Below are 10,922 nucleotides of genomic sequence, written 5' to 3'. Positions count from 1 at the left end.
CCATCTCGGTCGAGCCCCCATGCCCCGCCCTCACCGATAAAATAATTATGGTTACAAGTTACAACACACGGTTTTTTGTTAATGGCACAACATTTTTTGTTTGGCACCAAGCAATTATATTATAATACTATAGACTTACTGATTGTACAAAAATAAATAATACCTATATTAATTGTAGAATTCTCATATAAGATAAAATTCAATAAAAAAAATAACTTAAAACAAAAAAAAACATACATAATTAAATGTTAAATACCATAGATCAAACAGAATATACCTTATATATAATATTATATCATTATGTTATAACTGTATAAGGTCTTAAATCGGTGATTAATAAGCTCTCCTATCCCCCCCTCACAAATACTTATTGCATCTATATATTATATACACAAGTTATCTCAGTATTCAAATATGTCGTAATATATTATATACCTTTATGTACAAAATATATAAGATACTTTAGATTTCATAATGCCGAAGCTATATCATTGAAAATATAACTTTTACACATATGTAGGTACATTACATTAAATGGTAAAATTAACTGATAATTAAGTTTTAATTCAACTATAGGTATACCTATATTATTCAACGAATATATTCACGCAGATACGATATATGCAAATCTACACCCATCATGAATTGCACTGCGATGATGACATATGTAAGAAAATATATTATAAATAATTAATCAAGTTATATTGTTGTTATATTATATAATATTTATTATGTATAATAAGCGCGCTCAATATTTTTACGACGTTCTGTAAAATATGTTTTATGAAAACTGAAGCTGATTTCGAGCCTAATTGGATTCGTGTTTATTGCTCGGACGATTATTACGTACGTGTACATAATACATATTATCATGTATACCTAGGTTTAATATGTATAATATAGGACAGTTCTATAATTATTACAGGTATACGCACAGGTGTGCCTTCGTATAAATTTTTGACGCGCTGCAGAGAATCTCTGAAAACCTTGGCCGTTTTACATAAAATATATATACGGGATTAGGTGTCTGAGGTGTTTTAGAATTGCGCAAGTACTATATAACTCATATACATACAGAACGATCACTATATATACTTAGTAGTACATATTTCGTGGAAATAACTATTTACCTGTGCCTATATCATAATGATGTTTAGATCACGAATGTATGTTTATCTAAACATTTAAACAATAGTCGTTATTTGATTTTCTTAGCAGTTTTTCCGAGTGTCTACATGCATTAAATTGTTAGAGTAAAACCCATTTAAGTACCTATCTAAAATTATATGTACCTACCTATAATTCTACTATATAATCTATATTTTAATTATTCGTAATTTCTGCATCAGAAACCTATTATATAGCTGTTATAACCCGGTAAATAATAATTGTATAAAGTCTTAAAATTTAAATCGATTATAAAAATATTAGTTGTGACCGGTTTTCCGAGTTTTGCTGGTATAAAACAATAGATCGATTTTTTTTTTATATATTTGAAATAACTTATAATTTTTAGATATAAATTGAATACATTTGAATTTTAAGACTACTTGAGTGACATTTGGTACAAAGTTAATATAATACCACTTCTGTGACTGATGTGTTTGGCTGCAAGTACAGCTATATATTGTAGTGTTAGAAAATATTATATTTTTTTCGATAATTGAATAATTTTATAAGAAAGTAAGCAACTTTCATTTTATTTAAATAAAAATATATTATATATGCACTATTTAAATAAGATATCTAAATTGACTCCATTCAAAATTTATCGTAATTCTGATGCTTGATTTATCAAATATTGTAATATATGTACCTAAATTTAATTTTTACACAATAGGTACAAATAATATAATATAGGTATGTTTCATTAAATCAAAAATATATTCGTTATTATTAATAACTTCTTAATATTTATGATTAAGGCGGATTATTTATGATACAAAAAAGAAGAACCATAAATAACTATACGTAAATTAAATAATATTATAGTCATTTTAAATATATTTTATTCGAAAATAAAATTTCGTTAGCACAGTCAATAAATTATTAAAATACATACGTATTAAACATATGTATTATTCATTTTTATTATCGAATATAGCTATAGGTAGGTAAGTAGGTACCCATAAGTTGGTACGCAAATGGTATAACTTAATTTTTTTTTAAATTAAATTATAATTTATTTAGTTCTAAGGACTGCATTGATAAATGCACATCAACATTAATATTTATTGTGTATAATAATTTATAATATATGTTATATTACCTTAAGTAAATCATATGTGTATCCTCTACCATTATACTTTAAATATAAGTATGAATGTATAATGTATCGTAAGTGATGTATCGGTAATAATAATATTTCAGTCTTCGGACAGTGTTTAAAGCATTTAATTAAAAATTGATTTATTTATTTGTAATTGGTATCTGTTATTTATATATTATATTATAAATATAAAATTTATATTTCATATTTTATAATTCCTAGAAAAAACAACTATCTAGCATAATGTTATTAACATTATACAGCATAGTCTTCGTATATATTATTAGGCACACGCGTTAAGAAATCCTTAACAGTTATTACGAGTTTATGGAGGCCGTCCGTGTTCAATTTTATTTATTTAATAATTTATAAAGGAAATACTGTGCATTATAATTTAAAATAGTTGACGTATTGTACGTATTATAATATTATATACCACCCCGTTCTATACCAAGATATATTATTATAATATTTGTATTTACTGATATTTGTGTGTTTCCAAAATTGTTATTTGATGTTAAATAATGGATTTTTCTCTCACACTAATAATTTTATCGAAGGTATTTACGGACATATTATTTCTAGAAAACTGGTTTGAATAATTTGTATTCTTTAGTACCTATCAGTTTATATATTATATAATATTATATACACCTTTAATTTACCAGCAGTATGTGTGTGACATATTGTATTCAATTATATCTATATAAAATAACACAGTCGTCGTCTTATAGGTATAATATATAGGTAGTGTTCCGAAAAAAAAAATGATTTCTTACCCATTTATATTGCCACCGCGACTCTCTAAATCCGAATAATAATGAGTAAAATATTATATTTTCTACCTTTATTTTATTCATAAAATCATTATATTATGCAACGCTAACACCTATATATTATACGATTTGTAAAATGTCTTATGCACGCGTGCGCGTTTCAATTAATATTTAATAATGTGTCTTAGACTTTTTGTTTAGTAATCGAAGGTTTAATTATTTACGTTACTACAAATATAATATGCGTATACATAATAAATACATACTAATAAATACTAATACTAATAAATTACTTTTACTTTCAGTATTACTCAGACTTATTATTATTATTATTATATAGGTTCGAATGTTCGAAACACTCATAGGCCCGTGCAGCGACACTATATAGGTTTATTTTTTCTTATATCAACTTACCGTATAGTGTGTATACCTATATATTATATATATTTAAGTTTTCAAGTCAAAGTCAGGATGATGTAGAAGATAATATGATGCGCTTATCGAAATAAAGTTTTAAAGATAAATATAAATATCGCAAGGACCTATGCGGCTAGATATTCTGTTATAATATAACATCATATTCGACTTTTCTCTTCAGGACTGAAAAAAACTTATACACCACCCAAATGTACAATTATTTTATTGTAAGCCCGACGCTCGTATAATATGATCGAACGAACACAAAAAAAAAATAACAAAACGTTTTTTAAAAATTCGTTAGGCACGACGCATCACATATATTATTATTATAATATATTATGCACTTTACGCAATATAATATGTAATTATTGTAACGCGCCGTTTATGGAAATCTGTATAATATGAGAGCACATCGCGCAAGCCTACTCTTCGCTGTCAATTATAATATACAACAACTGCTACTATATATACCAATAATAATGATAATAATAATAAACCTACACGTTTCTCGTATCGTTTAAACGTCGTAAACATTACTGTTTACTGTCGTGCAATTTCCCATCGGGGCAAACGGGTTTCGCGAGCGTATAATGCATAATATATACCTAATAATGTAATATAATATATAAATGTACGTACGTACGTATGTTAAAGGTATGTATATTATTTTTAATTTCCGATTACAATCTCGCGACCGATAACAGTACGAGAGATATAAATTGTTTTTCTTTTTAAAAAGTGAAAATTATATATTAACCCAAACAAATATATTGTGATAATGTTAAAATAAAAAAAAAAAATAACAAATAAATCGAGTAGGCTTGCCAAGTAAAACAATATTACAAATAATTTATTTTATACAAATCATAATGTACCTATATAATATATTATATAATACGTGTAGGTATACTTCTTGCGATGTTATATTATATGATAATAACGAATTGTAATAAAATATAATATACCTATTAATGTGATAGATGCACAAGCGCAGTGCATTAATTATTTTTCTTGTATAACAACCTAAATATTTTACATGTATTCGCGGTAACGCCCGACCAATGACGACGATAATATGTATGTTATACCAATGTATTATTATAATATTAAAATTGTACGCGAAAAGGACGTCGTCGCAGGGACGCTGCAGGCCGCGCCACGGGACCACTTCCGGAAGATCGGTATGGCACCCTGTTACGTATACTGAAGGTATACCGGACAGTTTTATAATGCACTCAGGATACATTTAGTATACGTACAGGGTGCCACGCATTATTCGTCGACATTTGCAGCTCTGCATCGGTGCTCGGACGAGGACGGACGGACCGACAACAGCTTGTACTTGGATCTCCGGCACATCTGGAAACGGAAAGACAATAATAACATTGAATTATATTATAAATTATAATATATTATAATGACGGTATAGTGCGTGATGTAAGTGTGTGTTCTGTAATAATACGGAAAAATATATTATTATCGTGATAAATCGAATGAAAAAAAAACCCTCTCGGCCGGACGCCGCGAACAATAGCCGGTGGCGGCCAACGCGGTACAGTATAATATGGTCACCGCAGCGGCGTTGCGGGAGAGAGAGAAAACGAGTGCGACGCGCGTGCAGCGGGCGTGTGTGCGTCCGAAACGATACACAAAAGATTATTTTTATTTATCATCGCGTCGAGGGTGACGCACAAAGCACGAAAACGGAACGGCGTACGATGGTATTATATTATGCTGTGCACGGCGATCGAATTATTACATTATGTGCACATACAAAAGGGTTAGAAATGTATACGGCAGAGGCCATGTTTGTTATATATTTTATTAGCGGCCATTCGGCCTCGGCGGGAGCAAATAATATTATAACTTCGGCGTTCTTTTGAAAACGAAATAAAAAACCCTATAAGGGACGCGCGGTTACCTTTTTGGACGGAGAGGACGATTGGAAGATGATTTCTCTCGCGGGTCGTTCGCAAACTTCTCGGCGCGATGTGTGTACGGCAACGATGACGACGACGACGACGCACAGCCACCGGTGACGGCTGCGGTATGACGATACGGTCTGTCGCGCAAAAGACCGTCAGCGGTGGCATTTTCCGCGGCCGGGCGCGCTGCAAAGTCACAGCCGGGCGCCTGCGCCCGCCGTCCGTTGTGGGCTTTTGTCGGGACAACGGCGGCGGGTGGACGCGCGTTCCGCCCCGCCGATCGATACGCAACGAAGGAGTGGCTTTTCACCCAACGCCCACCCCCCCACAGGAGCGATAAACTTTTACGCGCACGCGACCCGAAAGGCTGCGCATCAGGGCCCCTCATTCGCTACAGCAGTCCTATATACATCTACTCTCGGTAACTCGAAATTCTCGACGCGTCTCGGAACGACTGTGGAGAAAAAAAGGCCCATTTTGTCGAGCCTTTTTTATAATAATATAATATCGTCCAACATTCATGTTTTTCGTCGACTCGAAATTCTACCACGATAATTCGAATTCATCTGCGGTAATGAACCCTCCCCTCCCCCTGAGCTTCCGCACATATTATAATATTATAATCGTCACCGGAACTCTAAATGTACGTAATATGCACTGTGTATATATATTTTATTGAAAGGTGTTTGTAACACATTGATATCTATCGAATTAGGGATGAGGGGGGGGCACGCGTTTTTCTATTCGGCACGGAAATATACAAACGTGGTATGCTCGCGTAACCACTGTGACCTGGTAATGCGCGACGATTCCGCAAGAGCCGAAAACGCAGTACCTATATAAAATAATAAAACTAATAAACAGGTATGTTATACTTGTGCGAGCCGAACACTGTTTGGAGAAAACGCGACGGTGGAGGGCAATATCCAACTTAACCGAGAAACACGCGCGATCGCCTTATTAGATACGCATACAAAGTATATTATAATATATGTGGCGTACGTGTTAAAATGATACTATTTGTATATATAATATTATAGATATGGAAAAATCGTCACCTTTATTATTGTTTTTCATTTCCTCTTCACTTCCGCGCTGCAGCGTTGCAGCCACACGCCATTATACGGTTATATTATATTGTGTTGGAATAATATAATATATTATGCAGTACGCCACGTCTGTCCGTGTGTGTACATTGAGGCCATAATCCGTTGATTCGAATTCTCCAGACGTAAATCCGTGAGTCTCGTGACACGCATTACGCGTGTACACATTATGATATAGGTAATGGCCGTCACCACTTCACCTGGTCGCGATGCTATAATAATATGAATACCTGCGGAGGGAAAAACAAACACGGTATAATACAACAGCTATAGATATACGATATTATGTTAACAATATAACATAATATATAATTTAACGCGATGTCTGACGCGCACGGCAATAATAATACAGCATTGCGCGACACTGTAGCCGTGGAGTATATAGGTACGATTATAAATACAATAATAATAATAAAAATAACAATATGTACGTGCATATATAATAATGTAATATCGGTAGGTGTAAGTGAGTAAACATACGGCGGTAACATACGTGTAGGATTAGTTGACGGCGGCGGCGACAGAGGGTCGTTGAAACACCCATACATATACCTATATATACCTGCCGATCGTCGTAGTAGTCGTCACGGCCGGATATCCGTTGTGTGTACGAGACGAGGATGACAAAAAAAAAAAAAAAAAGAAAAGAAAATATGGAGATAGATCGCGGTGTTCGGCGGTGCTCGCTATGGACGACGGAAGTCCGCGGCGGGCCGCAGCGCAGTGTGCAAATACTTCGGGCCCCGGTGCGGTACTGTGACGGGTTTTTGCGGGGGCTGGCTTATATATTATAAATTGTGATATCGAAAACGGGGAACGGGGCGAAACGAAATAAAAAAACAATCCCCCAGCTCTTTTTTTCGCCGTATCGACCCTCCGCGATGTACGCTCGAACACACACACCGCCTTTGGCCTACCCGATATATGTATATTATTGTACGGATTTATCTCCCTCTCACTCTCTCCATATAATATATATTATATTGCGTATTGTATTATACGCGGAGGAGAATCATGGCCTGCAGGGGGTTGTTATACATCGAACGGGAAAAGGTTTCGCATCGTCAGCGGTGGTGGTGGTGGTGGTGGCGGTGGTGGTGGTGGTGGTGGTGGTGGTGGTGGTGGTGGTGGTGGTGGCGGAGGCAGCGGGGACTCGGTGATGTGCGTTGCATATATATATACGGCAGCAATGGCGCGCGCGATGGAATCGTATATATTATAATGGAGAGGGCCGCCGCCGCAGAGAGAGCCGTAATGGATTCCGCGCCCTCGCACAATGTGTATACGAGTTAAATTTTATATCAAATAATATGATACATATATATACATATGTATATGTGCAGGACTCGAACGTTTTGATGACGAGATCGTCGTGTTATAATGCGTATATAGGGTTAAAACGATTTAAGGTCCAGCGAGACGATATGTATATAATAATAATAATAATAATATAATATTATTTTTAAAAAATACGAACGGCAGCAGTGTGGTTAACTGATATGACTATAGCGTATGTAATGGTTGCTTATAATATAAACTATGATTAGTATGATAGGGTGCGAAATTCAATTTAAGGTACCTACCTACGCATAGGTGGTTTTTTTTATTTCATTAATCTACGAACCACATATTATAACCGTCTTGATCGCGATCATTATAATATTATACAAAAAATAAATCTCATCAATATAACGATCGCGGTTATTATAATTAAGGGTCTTTAATCAAATTGCAACAGAAGTTATATATCGAAACTGAATCGAACTCAACGTATTATTATTTTATCAGTGGTATAATAATAATTATATGCATATGTGTAATGTTTTATTGCCGCGTGTAAGAATGTCTTCGTATATTATTATTGCATCATATTCGGTGATGAAATTAAATTGAAACATTTGCGCAGGGAGGATGAAATTATATATTTGTCTAGATGTTAAGTCTATATTTTCGCTTAAGAAAATAATTGTGCGCATAAATACACATTTATGATACAATATTGAATATTCTAGAATCAAAATTTATTCGGATAATATTATATAATATTATTCCTATCACACGTCATATATTATAGTTTATTATAGTGTATATATATATATATCATTTGTAAGTGTGTGTAGTTTATCAAAACTAAAACATGACTACGGCACTTATATTATGTTTATGTTTAAAATATATTAATGTACTTATGCTTAATACGATATATTATTATAAGTTCTCACAGACCGAACCATCACAACACGAATATTATAACACATTTATTATTTTATTGCTCCCGAGAAATTAATGTTCTTAATTAATGATTATATATTAGTATATATTATTATCTTCCTTTCACAGTATTTTATATTATATAGGTATTATTAAATTAAACAGTAGGTACCTATTCTAATTTACTTATAAATGGTGAAAACGCATATAGGTAAATTTTATATTTCCTTTCCACGGTCTAAGATAATTATATAGGCTAGGTAATTATATAATAGCTAACATGGTGTATTATTTCCTCTAGACATTTATAAACAGACAGTTGAAATTTGGAATATTAATGTTTATTAAATAGAATTACACGCTCAATACGTTCAAATGATTTACTCGACTGAGGTTATACCTATATAAACACACAAAATAATTATATGGTTTTCCGACAGATATTATTGAGAGAAACACGCGTTAAATATGTATAATAATGTGTTTATTAACATAATCCGTGTAAACCACAGACTATATAGAAATATATGAATAATATGGCACGCAGTATTTAAAATATAATAAGAATCTGCAGATGATGATAGTTTTAGTGCGCTTATATATCCTTTATATATATATACACGCACAGTCGAGGTCGATTAACAATCTAAATTTGTTTTATCAAGATATAATTATTGTTAATTCGTAGCGAGAGAGGAAATCATAATCAATCAACATTCAACACACATAATATAAATATATTTAAATTGTCAGCCATTAACTATCTCGTACCTAATGATATTTTGATCGAAAATAAAAAAACAAGAATTTATTGTAAATCACTTTTGACAAATAAACGTGATAAATAAAAAAAAAAACCAAAATATAACGAGTCTAATAATTAAATTATTAGAATATGTATTATTATAATATGTTATATGCCATTACGTGGGCTTGGATCCAAAAGATTCTATGTCAATATTTTATTAATTTTTGAATACCAAATTTCTTCTCAATTAATTGTTGAGATAATATAAATTCTGATTTGATTTAAAAGGTTTTGATAATTTATATGTCTAAATCAAATAATTATAAGCTGAAAAATATTTAAAAACATTCGAATTGACTTTTCTGAAAAATTTCAAATTTACTCATAGAACCTTTTGGATCCAAACCCGCGATTAATCATTATCCTATTATACGCGATTATATTATTATACGCCGTTCATATATAAGACACAAACGCATAAGCAATACTAGAAAATGTTATTAGGATTCGCCAAAAGATAAACACGAAAATTCCAATTTTATTCTAATTTCAACTTCAATTTTAATTTAAAATTCTATTAAGTCAATATATTATTGACCCGTTGTTACGCCTACATTATATTCAAATATATGAAATAAAATATTGTCCAACCAATATTATTACGACAATGACCTACAACTATTGATAGATATTGAAGTATAATAATATTATAAATTGCAAAGCGTTGAACACGTGGCAGGAAATCGATCTAAAGTTTCGCGGACGACGTGTTGCGTTAAAGTCGGTAAATCGCGTCACATATAATATTAATGCGTTTGTGCTCGACGCGCTCGTAAAACAAACTAAAAGGCAATGACACTATGTGTATGTGTATACCGGTGACGGAAACACAAAAAAAATTTATAAATACATTATTCTTTTTATTTTTACGAGTATTATTTTTTTCTCACACATATTTTTTGCGACGGGTACCCTCGGTGGCGGCAGCGACGGCTGAGCGTACATTTTTATTGTAACATGAAAACGATTTCGGTCGGGCATAAGAAAAATGATGATTTATTGTTGGAAAATAATAGCGTTCAAAAGTACTCACCGCCGTCTCTAGTCGTCTCAAGTCTTGCAGGTCGTCACCGAAGTCGTCTCAAGTCTATTTGGTCGTCGCCGAAGTCGTCTCAACAAGTCCATATTAAGGTCTTCGTCGCGCTGTGGTCGTCGTCGACTTCTCCTGTCTTGACAGATGCGATTGACTATTGCCGGTACGTACGGTCAGCGGCTATTTAAACCATTGGCCCCGGGCGGCCTTTACCGTTTAATCGGTTGATAAGTATATGATAATTGTCGTACGATTATAGTTTCGGCGGGGCTTATCTCTCGCATGTGTCGTCCACCGCCGATTATATTATTTCCACACCGCGCAGTTGACGCACACAATATTTAATGATGTCGTTTTAATCTATTTCTCTTTTA

At 32.9% G+C, this 10,922-nt stretch overlaps 1 long non-coding RNA gene and 1 other non-coding gene across 2 annotated transcripts; both read right to left on the bottom strand.

Annotated features, from left to right (window-relative positions):
• Positions 1-3,670: 3,670 nt before the first annotated feature.
• Pri-mir-iab-4 (mir-iab-4 primary transcript) lies at positions 3,671-10,707 on the bottom strand. Its single transcript, NR_028065.1, is given in 3 exon segments — positions 3,671-4,824; positions 6,449-6,726; positions 10,549-10,707. It is a non-coding gene; the product is annotated as a mir-iab-4 primary transcript (long non-coding RNA).
• Miriab-4 (microRNA mir-iab-4) lies at positions 4,656-4,728 on the bottom strand. The gene has a single exon (NR_040121.1). It is a non-coding gene; the product is annotated as a microRNA mir-iab-4 (primary transcript).
• Positions 10,708-10,922: the final 215 nt, after the last annotated feature.

Source organism: Acyrthosiphon pisum, chromosome A1, assembly GCF_005508785.2.
Source record: "Acyrthosiphon pisum isolate AL4f chromosome A1, pea_aphid_22Mar2018_4r6ur, whole genome shotgun sequence".
NCBI lineage: Eukaryota > Metazoa > Arthropoda > Insecta > Hemiptera > Aphididae > Acyrthosiphon > Acyrthosiphon pisum.
Note: the sequence above shows the minus strand (reverse complement) of the source record. Positions and strands in the feature narration are given on the sequence as shown.